The sequence below is a fragment of the Engystomops pustulosus genome, chromosome 4 (genome assembly GCF_040894005.1).
Source record: "Engystomops pustulosus chromosome 4, aEngPut4.maternal, whole genome shotgun sequence".
Taxonomy (NCBI): domain Eukaryota; kingdom Metazoa; phylum Chordata; class Amphibia; order Anura; family Leptodactylidae; genus Engystomops; species Engystomops pustulosus.
Window position 1 is genome coordinate 189,376,191 of NC_092414.1, and position 15,176 is coordinate 189,391,366.

At 40.4% G+C, this 15,176-nt stretch overlaps 18 non-coding genes across 18 annotated transcripts; all 18 read right to left on the reverse strand.

Moving 5' to 3' along the window:
- Window positions 1–544: 544 nt before the first annotated feature.
- On the reverse strand, window positions 545–617 carry TRNAR-CCU (transfer RNA arginine (anticodon CCU)). Its single transcript has one exon. It is a non-coding gene; the product is annotated as a tRNA-Arg (tRNA).
- Window positions 618–866: 249 nt separating this feature from the next.
- Window positions 867–959, reverse strand: TRNAI-UAU (transfer RNA isoleucine (anticodon UAU)). Its single transcript is given in 2 exon segments — window positions 867–902; window positions 922–959. It is a non-coding gene; the product is annotated as a tRNA-Ile (tRNA).
- A 616-nt stretch (window positions 960–1,575) lies between these two features.
- Window positions 1,576–1,648, reverse strand: TRNAR-CCU (transfer RNA arginine (anticodon CCU)). Its single transcript has one exon. It is a non-coding gene; the product is annotated as a tRNA-Arg (tRNA).
- Window positions 1,649–1,897: 249 nt separating this feature from the next.
- On the reverse strand, window positions 1,898–1,990 carry TRNAI-UAU (transfer RNA isoleucine (anticodon UAU)). The gene is given in 2 exon segments: window positions 1,898–1,933; window positions 1,953–1,990. It is a non-coding gene; the product is annotated as a tRNA-Ile (tRNA).
- Window positions 1,991–2,606: 616 nt separating this feature from the next.
- Window positions 2,607–2,679, reverse strand: TRNAW-CCA (transfer RNA tryptophan (anticodon CCA)). Its single transcript has one exon. It is a non-coding gene; the product is annotated as a tRNA-Trp (tRNA).
- A 249-nt stretch (window positions 2,680–2,928) lies between these two features.
- Window positions 2,929–3,021, reverse strand: TRNAI-UAU (transfer RNA isoleucine (anticodon UAU)). The gene is given in 2 exon segments: window positions 2,929–2,964; window positions 2,984–3,021. It is a non-coding gene; the product is annotated as a tRNA-Ile (tRNA).
- A 616-nt stretch (window positions 3,022–3,637) lies between these two features.
- TRNAR-CCU (transfer RNA arginine (anticodon CCU)) lies at window positions 3,638–3,710 on the reverse strand. The gene has a single exon. It is a non-coding gene; the product is annotated as a tRNA-Arg (tRNA).
- A 249-nt stretch (window positions 3,711–3,959) lies between these two features.
- On the reverse strand, window positions 3,960–4,052 carry TRNAI-UAU (transfer RNA isoleucine (anticodon UAU)). Its single transcript is given in 2 exon segments — window positions 3,960–3,995; window positions 4,015–4,052. It is a non-coding gene; the product is annotated as a tRNA-Ile (tRNA).
- A 616-nt stretch (window positions 4,053–4,668) lies between these two features.
- TRNAR-CCU (transfer RNA arginine (anticodon CCU)) lies at window positions 4,669–4,741 on the reverse strand. The gene has a single exon. It is a non-coding gene; the product is annotated as a tRNA-Arg (tRNA).
- A 958-nt stretch (window positions 4,742–5,699) lies between these two features.
- On the reverse strand, window positions 5,700–5,772 carry TRNAW-CCA (transfer RNA tryptophan (anticodon CCA)). Its single transcript has one exon. It is a non-coding gene; the product is annotated as a tRNA-Trp (tRNA).
- Window positions 5,773–6,021: 249 nt separating this feature from the next.
- TRNAI-UAU (transfer RNA isoleucine (anticodon UAU)) lies at window positions 6,022–6,114 on the reverse strand. The gene is given in 2 exon segments: window positions 6,022–6,057; window positions 6,077–6,114. It is a non-coding gene; the product is annotated as a tRNA-Ile (tRNA).
- A 616-nt stretch (window positions 6,115–6,730) lies between these two features.
- On the reverse strand, window positions 6,731–6,803 carry TRNAR-CCU (transfer RNA arginine (anticodon CCU)). Its single transcript has one exon. It is a non-coding gene; the product is annotated as a tRNA-Arg (tRNA).
- Window positions 6,804–7,052: 249 nt separating this feature from the next.
- On the reverse strand, window positions 7,053–7,145 carry TRNAI-UAU (transfer RNA isoleucine (anticodon UAU)). The gene is given in 2 exon segments: window positions 7,053–7,088; window positions 7,108–7,145. It is a non-coding gene; the product is annotated as a tRNA-Ile (tRNA).
- A 616-nt stretch (window positions 7,146–7,761) lies between these two features.
- Window positions 7,762–7,834, reverse strand: TRNAR-CCU (transfer RNA arginine (anticodon CCU)). The gene has a single exon. It is a non-coding gene; the product is annotated as a tRNA-Arg (tRNA).
- A 958-nt stretch (window positions 7,835–8,792) lies between these two features.
- Window positions 8,793–8,865, reverse strand: TRNAR-CCU (transfer RNA arginine (anticodon CCU)). The gene has a single exon. It is a non-coding gene; the product is annotated as a tRNA-Arg (tRNA).
- A 249-nt stretch (window positions 8,866–9,114) lies between these two features.
- TRNAI-UAU (transfer RNA isoleucine (anticodon UAU)) lies at window positions 9,115–9,207 on the reverse strand. Its single transcript is given in 2 exon segments — window positions 9,115–9,150; window positions 9,170–9,207. It is a non-coding gene; the product is annotated as a tRNA-Ile (tRNA).
- Window positions 9,208–9,823: 616 nt separating this feature from the next.
- TRNAR-CCU (transfer RNA arginine (anticodon CCU)) lies at window positions 9,824–9,896 on the reverse strand. Its single transcript has one exon. It is a non-coding gene; the product is annotated as a tRNA-Arg (tRNA).
- Window positions 9,897–10,854: 958 nt separating this feature from the next.
- TRNAR-CCU (transfer RNA arginine (anticodon CCU)) lies at window positions 10,855–10,927 on the reverse strand. Its single transcript has one exon. It is a non-coding gene; the product is annotated as a tRNA-Arg (tRNA).
- Between the last annotated feature and the right edge of the window lie 4,249 nt (window positions 10,928–15,176).

The following is a 15,176-nucleotide window of genomic DNA, read 5'->3' on the forward strand; positions in this document are numbered from 1 at the left end:
GTTAGGAGGCTCTTATAGTATTATACTTCAAGTCATGCATTTCAATTTTTTTTATAAAATGAAGTCATACTCTCTACTTTGCTAGCAGGTTTTTTGTTGAAACTGAAATTCCAAATGTTCTCATGGTGTTATACGTTTACTAAGAATTTTGAACTCTAAATGTGTACCAATTAACAGAAGAATATCATCGTGTTTTATTAAATCAAAAGTCGCTATGCTTGCTAATCATTCAGTTGAAAACTTTTCTGTATCTGGATTGTTGTTCACTGTGAATGTGTTTGTGTTGCGGCATAAATGAATAGTAAATGAGTGTATTTTGATTTGACTGTATAACGGAAATGACTGACCCTTTCAAAGCAGTGGAAATGCATGGCGATTCTTGGGACTTAAAGTTGTCATTGTATGTTTAATGTGCTATCAGAATTCCCAAGATCTTTTGAACAAGCATATGGGACCATTATGAAATGAAGAAGATGGTTGAGCACTTTAAATCTGGAAGTAAAATAGAGCATGTGTGTGTGCTTTGGTAATCAACAGCCTCAAACACCCCAGATGGGACTCGAACCCACAATCCCTGGCTTAGGAGGCCAGTGCCTTATCCATTAGGCCACTGGGGCTGAACGAGATATAGCTGAGCACTTAGTTTTTTTTTCTTTTCCAAACAAATCAGTTACTACACTTTGATTTCTAAGAAATGTTCTTGTTTGCAAACTGCAAACTATCTGAAAAACATGGGTGCAGAAGCCAGAAGACATGAAAGCAAAAGAACTAGGCACGTTTCCCCAATGATCATGTTTTGATGCGATGGTGAACCATGAGAGACTTTCTTTGGCAATTGACAAAAATGGATGAAAAGAGGAAAACAATGCTCCAGGTGAGGCTCGAACTCACAACCTCGGCATTGCTCAACAGTTACTGCTTTATAAGTACCGCGCGCTGACCGATTGCGCCACTGGAGCTCTGCTTGGTGTCTGGAAGCTTGCCTTTTTTGCGTCTGTTTCCGAAACCAGTACACTATGGGAATGTTTGAAGTTAGGAGGCTCTTATAGTATTATACTTCAAGTCATGCATTTCCATTTTTTTTATAAAATGAAGTCATACTCTCTACTTTGCTAGCAGGTTTTTTGTTGAAACTGAAATTCCAAATGTTCTCATGGTGTTATACGTTTACTAAGAATTTTGAACTCTAAATGTGTACCAATTAACAGAAGAATATCATCGTGTTTTATTAAATCAAAAGTCGCTATGCTTGCTAATCATTCAGTTGAAAACTTTTCTGTATCTGGATTGTTGTTCACTGTGAATGTGTTTGTGTTGCGGCATAAATGAATAGTAAATGAGTGTATTTTGATTTGACTGTATAACGGAAATGACTGACCCTTTCAAAGCAGTGGAAATGCATGGCGATTCTTGGGACTTAAAGTTGTCATTGTATGTTTAATGTGCTATCAGAATTCCCAAGATCTTTTGAACAAGCATATGGGACCATTATGAAATGAAGAAGATGGTTGAGCACTTTAAATCTGGAAGTAAAATAGAGCATGTGTGTGTGCTTTGGTAATCAACAGCCTCAAACACCCCAGATGGGACTCGAACCCACAATCCCTGGCTTAGGAGGCCAGTGCCTTATCCATTAGGCCACTGGGGCTAAACGAGATATAGCTGAGCACTTAGTTTTTTTTTCTTTTCCAAACAAATCAGTTACTACACTTTGATTTCTAAGAAATGTTCTTGTTTGCAAACTGCAAACTATCTGAAAAACATGGGTGCAGAAGCCAGAAGACATGAAAGCAAAAGAACTAGGCACGTTTCCCCAATGATCATGTTTTGATGCGATGGTGAACCATGAGAGACTTTTTTTGGCAATTGACAAAAATGGATGAAAAGAGGAAAACAATGCTCCAGGTGAGGCTCGAACTCACAACCTCGGCATTGCTCAACAGTTACTGCTTTATAAGTACCGCGCGCTGACCGATTGCGCCACTGGAGCTCTGCTTGGTGTCTGGAAGCTTGCCTTTTTTGCGTCTGTTTCCGAAACCAGTAAACTATGGGAATGTTTGAAGTTAGGAGGCTCTTATAGAATTATACTTCAAGTCATGCATTTCCATTTTTTTTATAAAATGAAGTCATACTCTCTACTTTGCTAGCAGGTTTTTTGTTGAAACTGAAATTCCAAATGTTCTCATGGTGTTATACGTTTACTAAGAATTTTGAACTCTAAATGTGTACCAATTAACAGAAGAATATCATCGTGTTTTATTAAATCAAAAGTCGCTATGCTTGCTAATCATTCAGTTGAAAACTTTTCTGTATCTGGATTGTTGTTCACTGTGAATGTGTTTGTGTTGCGGCATAAATGAATAGTAAATGAGTGTATTTTGATTTGACTGTATAACGGAAATGACTGACCCTTTCAAAGCAGTGGAAATGCATGGCGATTCTTGGGACTTAAAGTTGTCATTGTATGTTTAATGTGCTATCAGAATTCCCAAGATCTTTTGAACAAGCATATGGGACCATTATGAAATGAAGAAGATGGTTGAGCACTTTAAATCTGGAAGTAAAATAGAGCATGTGTGTGTGCTTTGGTAATCAACAGCCTCAAACACCCCAGATGGGACTCGAACCCACAATCCCTGGCTTTGGAGGCCAGTGCCTTATCCATTAGGCCACTGGGGCTGAACGAGATATAGCTGAGCACTTAGTTTTTTTTTCTTTTCCAAACAAATCAGTTACTACACTTTGATTTCTAAGAAATGTTCTTGTTTGCAAACTGCAAACTATCTGAAAAACATGGGTGCAGAAGCCAGAAGACATGAAAGCAAAAGAACTAGGCACGTTTCCCCAATGATCATGTTTTGATGCGATGGTGAACCATGAGAGACTTTCTTTGGCAATTGACAAAAATGGATGAAAAGAGGAAAACAATGCTCCAGGTGAGGCTCGAACTCACAACCTCGGCATTGCTCAACAGTTACTGCTTTATAAGTACCGCGCGCTGACCGATTGTGCCACTGGAGCTCTGCTTGGTGTCTCGAAGCTTGCCTTTTTTGCGTCTGTTTCCGAAACCAGTAAACTATGGGAATGTTTGAAGTTAGGAGGCTCTTATAGAATTATACTTCAAGTCATGCATTTCCATTTTTTTAATAAAATGAAGTCATACTCTCTACTTTGCTAGCAGGTTTTTTGTTGAAACTGAAATTCCAAATGTTCTCATGGTGTTATACGTTTACTAAGAATTTTGAACTCTAAATGTGTACCAATTAACAGAAGAATATCATCGTGTTTTATTAAATCAAAAGTCGCTATGCTTGCTAATCATTCAGTTGAAAACTTTTCTGTATCTGGATTGTTGTTCACTGTGAATGTGTTTGTGTTGCGGCATAAATGAATAGTAAATGAGTGTATTTTGATTTGACTGTATAACGGAAATGACTGACCCTTTCAAAGCAGTGGAAATGCATGGCGATTCTTGGGACTTAAAGTTGTCATTGTATGTTTAATGTGCTATCAGAATTCCCAAGATCTTTTGAACAAGCATATGGGACCATTAAGAAATGAAGAAGATGGTTGAGCACTTTAAATCTGGAAGTAAAATAGAGCATGTGTGTGCGCTTTGGTAATCAACAGCCTCAAACACCCCAGATGGGACTCGAACCCACAATCCCTGGCTTAGGAGGCCAGTGCCTTATCCATTAGGCCACTGGGGCTGAACGAGATATAGCTGAGCACTTAGTTTTTTTTTCTTTTCCAAACAAATCAGTTACTACACTTTGATTTCTAAGAAATGTTCTTGTTTGCAAACTGCAAACTATCTGAAAAACATGGGTGCAGAAGCCAGAAGACATGAAAGCAAAAGAACTAGGCACGTTTCCCCAATGATCATGTTTTGATGCGATGGTGAACCATGAGAGACTTTCTTTGGCAATTGACAAAAATGGATGAAAAGAGGAAAACAATGCTCCAGGTGAGGCTCGAACTCACAACCTCGGCATTGCTCAACAGTTACTGCTTTATAAGTACCGCGCGCTGACCGATTGCGCCACTGGAGCTCTGCTTGGTGTCTCGAAGCTTGCCTTTTTTGCGTCTGTTTCCGAAACCAGTAAACTATGGGAATGTTTGAAGTTAGGAGGCTCTTATAGTATTATACTTCAAGTCATGCATTTCCATTTTTTTAATAAAATGAAGTCATACTCTCTACTTTGCTAGCAGGTTTTTTGTTGAAACTGAAATTCCAAATGTTCTCATGGTGTTATACGTTTACTAAGAATTTTGAACTCTAAATGTGTACCAATTAACAGAAGAATATCATCGTGTTTTATTAAATCAAAAGTCGCTATGCTTGCTAATCATTCAGTTGAAAACTTTTCTGTATCTGGATTGTTGTTCACTGTGAATGTGTTTGTGTTGCGGCATAAATGAATAGTAAATGAGTGTATTTTGATTTGACTGTATAACGGAAATGACTGACCCTTTCAAAGCAGTGGAAATGCATGGCGATTCTTGGGACTTAAAGTTGTCATTGTATGTTTAATGTGCTATCAGAATTCCCAAGATCTTTTGAACAAGCATATGGGACCATTAAGAAATGAAGAAGATGGTTGAGCACTTTAAATCTGGAAGTAAAATAGAGCATGTGTGTGTGCTTTGGTAATCAACAGCCTCAAACACCCCAGATGGGACTCGAACCCACAATCCCTGGCTTAGGAGGCCAGTGCCTTATCCATTAGGCCACTGGGGCTGAACGAGCTATAGCTGAGCACTTAGTTTTTTTTTCTTTTCCAAACAAATCAGTTACTACAATTTGATTTCTAAGAAATGTTCTTGTTTGCAAACTGCAAACTATCTGAAAAACATGGGTGCAGAAGCCAGAAGACATGAAAGCAAAAGAACTAGGCACGTTTCCCCAATGATCATGTTTTGATGCGATGGTGAACCATGAGAGACTTTCTTTGGCAATTGACAAAAATGGATGAAAAGAGGAAAACAATGCTCCATGTGAGGCTCGAACTCACAACCTCGGCATTGCTCAACAGTTACTGCTTTATAAGTACCGCGCGCTGACCGATTGCGCCACTGGAGCTCTGCTTGGTGTCTGGAAGCTTGCCTTTTTTGCGTCTGTTTCCGAAACCAGTAAACTATGGGAATGTTTGAAGTTAGGAGGCTCTTATAGTATTATACTTCAAGTCATGCATTTCCATTTTTTTTATAAAATGAAGTCATGCTCTCTACTTTGCTAGCAGGTTTTTTGTTGAAACTGAAATTCCAAATGTTCTCATGGTGTTATACGTTTACTAAGAATTTTGAACTCTAAATGTGTACCAATTAACAGAAGAATATCATCGTGTTTTATTAAATCAAAAGTCGCTATGCTTGCTAATCATTCAGTTGAAAACTTTTCTGTATCTGGATTGTTGTTCACTGTGAATGTGTTTGTGTTGCGGCATAAATGAATAGTAAATGAGTGTATTTTGATTTGACTGTATAACGGAAATGACTGACCCTTTCAAAGCAGTGGAAATGCATGGCGATTCTTGGGACTTAAAGTTGTCATTGCATGTTTAATGTGCTATCAGAATTCCCAAGATCTTTTGAACAAGCATATGGGACCATTAAGAAATGAAGAAGACGGTTGAGCACTTTAAATCTGGAAGTAAAATAGAGCATGTGTGTGTGCTTTGGTAATCAACAGCCTCAAACACCCCAGATGGGACTCGAACCCACAATCCCTGGCTTTGGAGGCCAGTGCCTTATCCATTAGGCCACTGGGGCTGAACGAGATATAGCTGAGCACTTAGTTTTTTTTTCTTTTCCAAACAAATCAGTTACTACACTTTGATTTCTAAGAAATGTTCTTGTTTGCAAACTGCAAACTATCTGAAAAACATGGGTGCAGAAGCCAGAAGACATGAAAGCAAAAGAACTAGGCACGTTTCCCCAATGATCATGTTTTGATGCGATGGTGAACCATGAGAGACTTTCTTTGGCAATTGACAAAAATGGATGAAAAGAGGAAAACAATGCTCCAGGTGAGGCTCGAACTCACAACCTCGGCATTGCTCAACAGTTACTGCTTTATAAGTACCGCGCGCTGACCGATTGTGCCACTGGAGCTCTGCTTGGTGTCTCGAAGCTTGCCTTTTTTGCGTCTGTTTCCGAAACCAGTAAACTATGGGAATGTTTGAAGTTAGGAGGCTCTTATAGAATTATACTTCAAGTCATGCATTTCCATTTTTTTAATAAAATGAAGTCATACTCTCTACTTTGCTAGCAGGTTTTTTGTTGAAACTGAAATTCCAAATGTTCTCATGGTGTTATACGTTTACTAAGAATTTTGAACTCTAAATGTGTACCAATTAACAGAAGAATATCATCGTGTTTTATTAAATCAAAAGTCGCTATGCTTGCTAATCATTCAGTTGAAAACTTTTCTGTATCTGGATTGTTGTTCACTGTGAATGTGTTTGTGTTGCGGCATAAATGAATAGTAAATGAGTGTATTTTGATTTGACTGTATAACGGAAATGACTGACCCTTTCAAAGCAGTGGAAATGCATGGCGATTCTTGGGACTTAAAGTTGTCATTGTATGTTTAATGTGCTATCAGAATTCCCAAGATCTTTTGAACAAGCATATGGGACCATTAAGAAATGAAGAAGATGGTTGAGCACTTTAAATCTGGAAGTAAAATAGAGCATGTGTGTGCGCTTTGGTAATCAACAGCCTCAAACACCCCAGATGGGACTCGAACCCACAATCCCTGGCTTAGGAGGCCAGTGCCTTATCCATTAGGCCACTGGGGCTGAACGAGATATAGCTGAGCACTTAGTTTTTTTTTCTTTTCCAAACAAATCAGTTACTACACTTTGATTTCTAAGAAATGTTCTTGTTTGCAAACTGCAAACTATCTGAAAAACATGGGTGCAGAAGCCAGAAGACATGAAAGCAAAAGAACTAGGCACGTTTCCCCAATGATCATGTTTTGATGCGATGGTGAACCATGAGAGACTTTCTTTGGCAATTGACAAAAATGGATGAAAAGAGGAAAACAATGCTCCAGGTGAGGCTCGAACTCACAACCTCGGCATTGCTCAACAGTTACTGCTTTATAAGTACCGCGCGCTGACCGATTGCGCCACTGGAGCTCTGCTTGGTGTCTCGAAGCTTGCCTTTTTTGCGTCTGTTTCCGAAACCAGTAAACTATGGGAATGTTTGAAGTTAGGAGGCTCTTATAGTATTATACTTCAAGTCATGCATTTCCATTTTTTTAATAAAATGAAGTCATACTCTCTACTTTGCTAGCAGGTTTTTTGTTGAAACTGAAATTCCAAATGTTCTCATGGTGTTATACGTTTACTAAGAATTTTGAACTCTAAATGTGTACCAATTAACAGAAGAATATCATCGTGTTTTATTAAATCAAAAGTCGCTATGCTTGCTAATCATTCAGTTGAAAACTTTTCTGTATCTGGATTGTTGTTCACTGTGAATGTGTTTGTGTTGCGGCATAAATGAATAGTAAATGAGTGTATTTTGATTTGACTGTATAACGGAAATGACTGACCCTTTCAAAGCAGTGGAAATGCATGGCGATTCTTGGGACTTAAAGTTGTCATTGTATGTTTAATGTGCTATCAGAATTCCCAAGATCTTTTGAACAAGCATATGGGACCATTAAGAAATGAAGAAGATGGTTGAGCACTTTAAATCTGGAAGTAAAATAGAGCATGTGTGTGTGCTTTGGTAATCAACAGCCTCAAACACCCCAGATGGGACTCGAACCCACAATCCCTGGCTTAGGAGGCCAGTGCCTTATCCATTAGGCCACTGGGGCTGAACGAGCTATAGCTGAGCACTTAGTTTTTTTTTCTTTTCCAAACAAATCAGTTACTACAATTTGATTTCTAAGAAATGTTCTTGTTTGCAAACTGCAAACTATCTGAAAAACATGGGTGCAGAAGCCAGAAGACATGAAAGCAAAAGAACTAGGCACGTTTCCCCAATGATCATGTTTTGATGCGATGGTGAACCATGAGAGACTTTCTTTGGCAATTGACAAAAATGGATGAAAAGAGGAAAACAATGCTCCATGTGAGGCTCGAACTCACAACCTCGGCATTGCTCAACAGTTACTGCTTTATAAGTACCGCGCGCTGACCGATTGCGCCACTGGAGCTCTGCTTGGTGTCTGGAAGCTTGCCTTTTTTGCGTCTGTTTCCGAAACCAGTAAACTATGGGAATGTTTGAAGTTAGGAGGCTCTTATAGTATTATACTTCAAGTCATGCATTTCCATTTTTTTTATAAAATGAAGTCATGCTCTCTACTTTGCTAGCAGGTTTTTTGTTGAAACTGAAATTCCAAATGTTCTCATGGTGTTATACGTTTACTAAGAATTTTGAACTCTAAATGTGTACCAATTAACAGAAGAATATCATCGTGTTTTATTAAATCAAAAGTCGCTATGCTTGCTAATCATTCAGTTGAAAACTTTTCTGTATCTGGATTGTTGTTCACTGTGAATGTGTTTGTGTTGCGGCATAAATGAATAGTAAATGAGTGTATTTTGATTTGACTGTATAACGGAAATGACTGACCCTTTCAAAGCAGTGGAAATGCATGGCGATTCTTGGGACTTAAAGTTGTCATTGCATGTTTAATGTGCTATCAGAATTCCCAAGATCTTTTGAACAAGCATATGGGACCATTAAGAAATGAAGAAGACGGTTGAGCACTTTAAATCTGGAAGTAAAATAGAGCATGTGTGTGTGCTTTGGTAATCAACAGCCTCAAACACCCCAGATGGGACTCGAACCCACAATCCCTGGCTTAGGAGGCCAGTGCCTTATCCATTAGGCCACTGGGGCTGAACGAGATATAGCTGAGCACTTAGTTTTTTTTTCTTTTTCAAACAAATCAGTTACTACAATTTGATTTCTAAGAAATGTTCTTGTTTGCAAACTGCAAACTATCTGAAAAACATGGGTGCAGAAGCCAGAAGACATGAAAGCAAAAGAACTAGGCACGTTTCCCCAATGATCATGTTTTGATGCGATGGTGAACCATGAGAGACTTTCTTTGGCAATTGACAAAAATGGATGAAAAGAGGAAAACAATGCTCCAGGTGAGGCTTGAACTCACAACCTCGGCATTGCTCAACAGTTACTGCTTTATAAGTACAGCGCGCTGACCGATTGCGCCACTGGAGCTCTGCTTGGTGTCTGGAAGCTTGCCTTTTTTGCGTCTGTTTCCGAAACCAGTAAACTATGGGAATTTTTGAAGTTAGGAGGCTCTTATAGTATTATACTTCAAGTCATGCATTTCCATTTTTTTTATAAAATGAAGTCATACTCTCTACTTTGCTAGCAGGTTTTTTGTTGAAACTGAAATTCCAAATGTTCTCATGGTGTTATACGTTTACTAAGAATTTTGAACTCTAAATGTGTACCAATTAACATAAGAATATCATCGTATTTTATTAAATCAAAAATCGCTATGCTTGCTAATCATTCAGTTGAAAACTTTTCTGTATCTGGATTGTTGTTCACTGTGAATGTGTTTGTGTTGCGGCATAAATGAATAGTAAATGAGTGTATTTTGATTTGACTGTATAACGGAAATGACTGACCCTTTCAAAGCAGTGGAAATGCATGGCGATTCTTGGGACTTAAAGTTGTCATTGTATGTTTAATGTGCTATCAGAATTCCCAAGATCTTTTGAACAAGCATATGGGACCATTAAGAAATGAAGAAGATGGTTGAGCACTTTAAATCTGGAAGTAAAATAGAGCATGTGTGTGCGCTTTGGTAATCAACAGCCTCAAACACCCCAGATGGGACTCGAACCCACAATCCCTGGCTTAGGAGGCCAGTGCCTTATCCATTAGGCCACTGGGGCTGAACGAGATATGGCTGAGCACTTAGTTTTTTTTTCTTTTTCAAACAAATCAGTTACTACAATTTGATTTCTAAGAAATGTTCTTGTTTGCAAACTGCAAACTATCTGAAAAACATGGGTGCAGAAGCCAGAAGACATGAAAGCAAAAGAACTAGGCACGTTTCCCCAATGATCATGTTTTGATGCGATGGTGAACCATGAGAGACTTTCTTTGGCAATTGACAAAAATGGATGAAAAGAGGAAAACAATGCTCCAGGTGAGGCTTGAACTCACAACCTTGGCATTGCTCAACAGTTACTGCTTTATAAGTACCGCGCGCTGACCGATTGCGCCACTGGAGCTCTGCTTGGTGTCTGGAAGCTTGCCTTTTTTGCGTCTGTTTCCGAAACCAGTAAACTATGGGAATGTTTGAAGTTAGGAGGCTCTTATAGTATTATACTTCAAGTCATGCATTTCCATTTTTTTTATAAAATGAAGTCATACTCTCTACTTTGCTAGCAGGTTTTTTGTTGAAACTGAAATTCCAAATGTTCTCATGGTGTTATACGTTTACTAAGAATTTTGAACTCTAAATGTGTACCAATTAACAGAAGAATATCATCGTGTTTTATTAAATCAAAAGTCGCTATGCTTGCTAATCATTCAGTTGAAAACTTTTCTGTATCTGGATTGTTGTTCACTGTGAATGTGTTTGTGTTGCGGCATAAATGAATAGTAAATGAGTGTATTTTGATTTGATTGTATAACGGAAATAACTGACACTTTCAAAGCAGTGGAAATGCATGGCGATTCTTGGGACTTAAAGTTTTCATTGTATGTTTAATGTGCTATCAGAATTCCCAAGATCTTTTGAACAAGCATATGGGACCATTAAGAAATGAAGAAGACGGTTGAGCACTTTAAATCTGGAAGTAAAATAGAGCATGTGTGTGTGCTTTGGTAATCAACAGCCTCAAACACCCCAGATGGGACTCGAACCCACAATCCCTGGCTTAGGAGGCCAGTGCCTTATCCATTAGGCCACTGGGGCTGAACGAGATATAGCTGAGCACTTAGTTTTTTTTTCTTTTCCAAACAAATCAGTTACTACAATTTGATTTCTAAGAAATGTTCTTGTTTGCAAACTGCAAACTATCTGAAAAACATTGGTGCATAAGCCAGAAGACATGAAAGCAAAAGAACTAGGCACGTTTCCCCAATGATCATGTTTTGATGCGATGGTGAACCATGAGAGACTTTCTTTGGCAATTGACAAAAATGGATGAAAAGAGGAAAACAATGCTCCAGGTGAGGCTCGAACACACAACCTCGGCATTGCTCAACAGTTACTGCTTTATAAGTACCGCGCGCTGACCGATTGCGCCACTGGAGCTCTGCTTGGTGTCTGGAAGCTTGCCTTTTTTGCGTCTGTTTCCGAAACCAGTAAACTATGGGAATGTTTGAAGTTAGGAGGCTCTTATAGTATTATACTTCAAGTCATGCATTTCCATTTTTTTTATAAAATGAAGTCATACTCTCTACTTTGCTAGCAGGTTTTTTGTTGAAACTGAAATTCCAAATGTTCTCATGGTGTTATACGTTTACTAAGAATTTTGAACTCTAAATGTGTACCAATTAACAGAAGAATATCATCGTGTTTTATTAAATCAAAAGTCGCTATTAGAGATGAGCGAACATGCTCGTCCGAGCTTGATGCTCGGTCGAGCATTAGGGTACTCGAAACTGCTCGTTGCTCGGACGAATACTTCGCCCGCTCGAGAAAATGGCAGCTCCCGCCGTTTTGCTTTTTGGCGGCCAGAAACAGAGCCAATCACAAGCCAGGAGACTCTGCACTCCACCCAGCATGACGTGGTACCCTTACACGTCGATAGCAGTGGTTGGCTGGCCAGATCAGGTGACCCTGGGATAGACTAGCCGCTGCCCGCGCTGCTCGGATCATTCTGTGTCTGGATGCCGCTAGGGAGAGAGCTGCTGCTGGTCAGGGAAAGCGTTAGGGTGTTCTATTAGCTTACTGTTAGGCAGGAGTGATTCTCAAAGAACCCAACAGCCCTTCTTAGGGCTACAATAACGTTCTACTTTTTTTATTTTAATTTGCATCTAGTACCATTTTGTGAGGAATTAGCAGGGGGACTTGCTACCGTTGTGTTTAGCTCTTAGTGGCACACATATCCATAGCAAAGACCGAAGTGGGAAAATTTAGTAGGGGTTGGATTTCAATTAGGCACTAACTCAGTGTCATCTCATCTGGCATAGTAGTGTGCTTTGATACTTGGCTAGAAAATAGCCATAGGAGAATACAAAGAGCTTACTTACGCATACAGTAGCGTTCTATATATTTGATTTCTGGTTGATCTGCTGGTGGCTGTACTTTCTGCAGTGCATGTACTAGCCAATTCTGAGCAATTTGTAGTGAGACTTGCGACCGCTGTGTTCTGCGCTTAGTGACGCACATATCCATAGCAAAGACCGAAGTGGGAAAATTTAGTAGGGGTTGGATTTCAATTAGGCACTAACTCAGTGTCATCTCATCTGGCATAGTAGTGTGCTTTGATACTTGGCTAGAAAATAGCCATAGGAGAATACAAAGAGCTTACTTACGCATACAGTAGCGTTCTATATATTTGATTTCTGGTTGATCTGCTGGTGGCTGTACTTTCTGCAGTGCATGTACTAGCCAATTCTGAGCAATTTGTAGTGAGACTTGCGACCGCTGTGTTCTGCGCTTAGTGACGCACATATCCATAGCAAAGACCGAAGTGGGAAAATTTAGTAGGGGTTGGATTTCAATTAGGCACTAACTCAGTGTCATCTCATCTGGCATAGTAGTGTGCTTTGATACTTGGCTAGAAAATAGCCATAGGAGAATACAAAGAGCTTACTTACGCATACAGTAGCGTTCTATATATTTGATTTCTGGTTGATCTGCTGGTGGCTGTACTTTCTGCAGTGCATGTACTAGCCAATTCTGAGCAATTTGTAGTGAGACTTGCGACCGCTGTGTTCTGCGCTTAGTGACGCACATATCCATAGCAAAGACCGAAGTGGGAAAATTTAGTAGGGGTTGGATTTCAATTAGGCACTAACTCAGTGTCATCTCATCTGGCATAGTAGTGTGCTTTGATACTTGGCTAGAAAATAGCCATAGGAGAATACAAAGAGCTTACTTACGCATACAGTAGCGTTCTATATATTTGATTTCTGGTTGATCTGCTGGTGGCTTTACTTTCTGCAGTGCATGTACTAGCCAATTCTGAGCAATTTGTAGTGAGACTTGCGACCGCTGTGTTCTGCGCTTAGTGACGCACATATCCATAGCAAAGACCGAAGTGGGAAAATTTAGTAGGGGTTGGATTTCAATTAGGCACTAACTCAGTGTCATCTCATCTGGCATAGTAGTGTGCTTTGATACTTGGCTAGAAAATAGCCATAGGAGAATACAAAGAGCTTACTTACGCATACAGTAGCGTTCTATATATTTGATTTCTGGTTGATCTGCTGGTGGCTGTACTTTCTGCAGTGCATGTACTAGCCAATTCTGAGCAATTTGTAGTGAGACTTGCGACCGCTGTGTTCTGCGCTTAGTGACGCACATATCCATAGCAAAGACCGAAGTGGGAAAATTTAGTAGGGGTTGGATTTCAATTAGGCACTAACTCAGTGTCATCTCATCTGGCATAGTAGTGTGCTTTGATACTTGGCTAGAAAATAGCCATAGGAGAATACAAAGAGCTTACTTACGCATACAGTAGCGTTCTATATATTTGATTTCTGGTTGATCTGCTGGTGGCTGTACTTTCTGCAGTGCATGTACTAGCCAATTCTGAGCAATTTGTAGTGAGACTTGCGACCGCTGTGTTCTGCGCTTAGTGACGCACATATCCATAGCAAAGACCGAAGTGGGAAAATTTAGTAGGGGTTGGATTTCAATTAGGCACTAACTCAGTGTCATCTCATCTGGCATAGTAGTGTGCTTTGATACTTGGCTAGAAAATAGCCATAGGAGAATACAAAGAGCTTACTTACGCATACAGTAGCGTTCTATATATTTGATTTCTGGTTGATCTGCTGGTGGCTGTACTTTCTGCAGTGCATGTACTAGCCAATTCTGAGCAATTTGTAGTGAGACTTGCGACCGCTGTGTTCTGCGCTTAGTGACGCACATATCCATAGCAAAGACCGAAGTGGGAAAATTTAGTAGGGGTTGGATTTCAATTAGGCACTAACTCAGTGTCATCTCATCTGGCATAGTAGTGTGCTTTGATACTTGGCTAGAAAATAGCCATAGCAATAGGATAGCATTGTTTGGTTTTAAAAACTCAAAAAAAAACAAAAAACACAAAAAAAAAAAAAAAACACAAAAAAAAACAAAAAAAAGTAAAAAAAAAAATAAAGTTATAACTCTCATTTTAAAAATGTTTAACCCGAGGGCTAGGGGTAGAGGACGAGGGCGGGGACGTGGGCGTCCAACTACTGCAGGGGTCAGAGGCCGTGGTCCTGGGCGGGGTGAGACACCACCTGCTGATGAGGGAGCAGGGGAACGCCGCAGAGCTACACTCCCTAGGTTCATGTCTGAAGTTACTGGGACTCGTGGTAGAGCACTGTTGAGGCCAGAACAGTGCGAACAGGTGATGTCGTGGATTGCTGACAATGCTTCGAGCAATTTGTCCACCACCAGTCAGTCTTCCACGCAGTCCACCCATGTCACCGAAATCGCCACTCCTCCAGCTCCTGCACCTCAGCCTCCTCCCCCCCAGTCTGCCCCCTCCCAGGAAAATTTGGCATTTGAACCGGCATACTCTGAGGAACTGTTTTCTGGACCCTTCCCACAGTCACAAACCACTTGTCCGGTTGCTGCTGAGCAATTTTCCGATGCCCAGGTTTTCCAACAGTCACAGTCTGTGGGTGATGATGACCTTCTTGACGTAGTGGAAGTGTGTAAAGAGGTGTCCGACGATGAGGAGACACGGTTGTCAGACAGTGGGGAAGTTGTTGTCAGGGCAGGAAGTCCGAGGGGGGAGCAGACTGAGGGATCGGAGGATGATGAGGTGACAGACCCAAGCTGGGTTGAGAGGCCGGGTGAACACAGTGCTTCTGAGACGGAGGAGAGTCCTCGACCAGAACAGGTTGGAAGAGGCAGTGGTGGGGCCAGACGGAGAGGCAGGGCCAGAGCTGGTGCATCAGCGCCAAATGTGTCAACTAGTGAAGCTCCCGTGGCGAGGGCTCCTGCGGCGAGGGCTAGATCTTCAGAAGTCTGGAGGTTCTTTAAGGAAACACCGGAT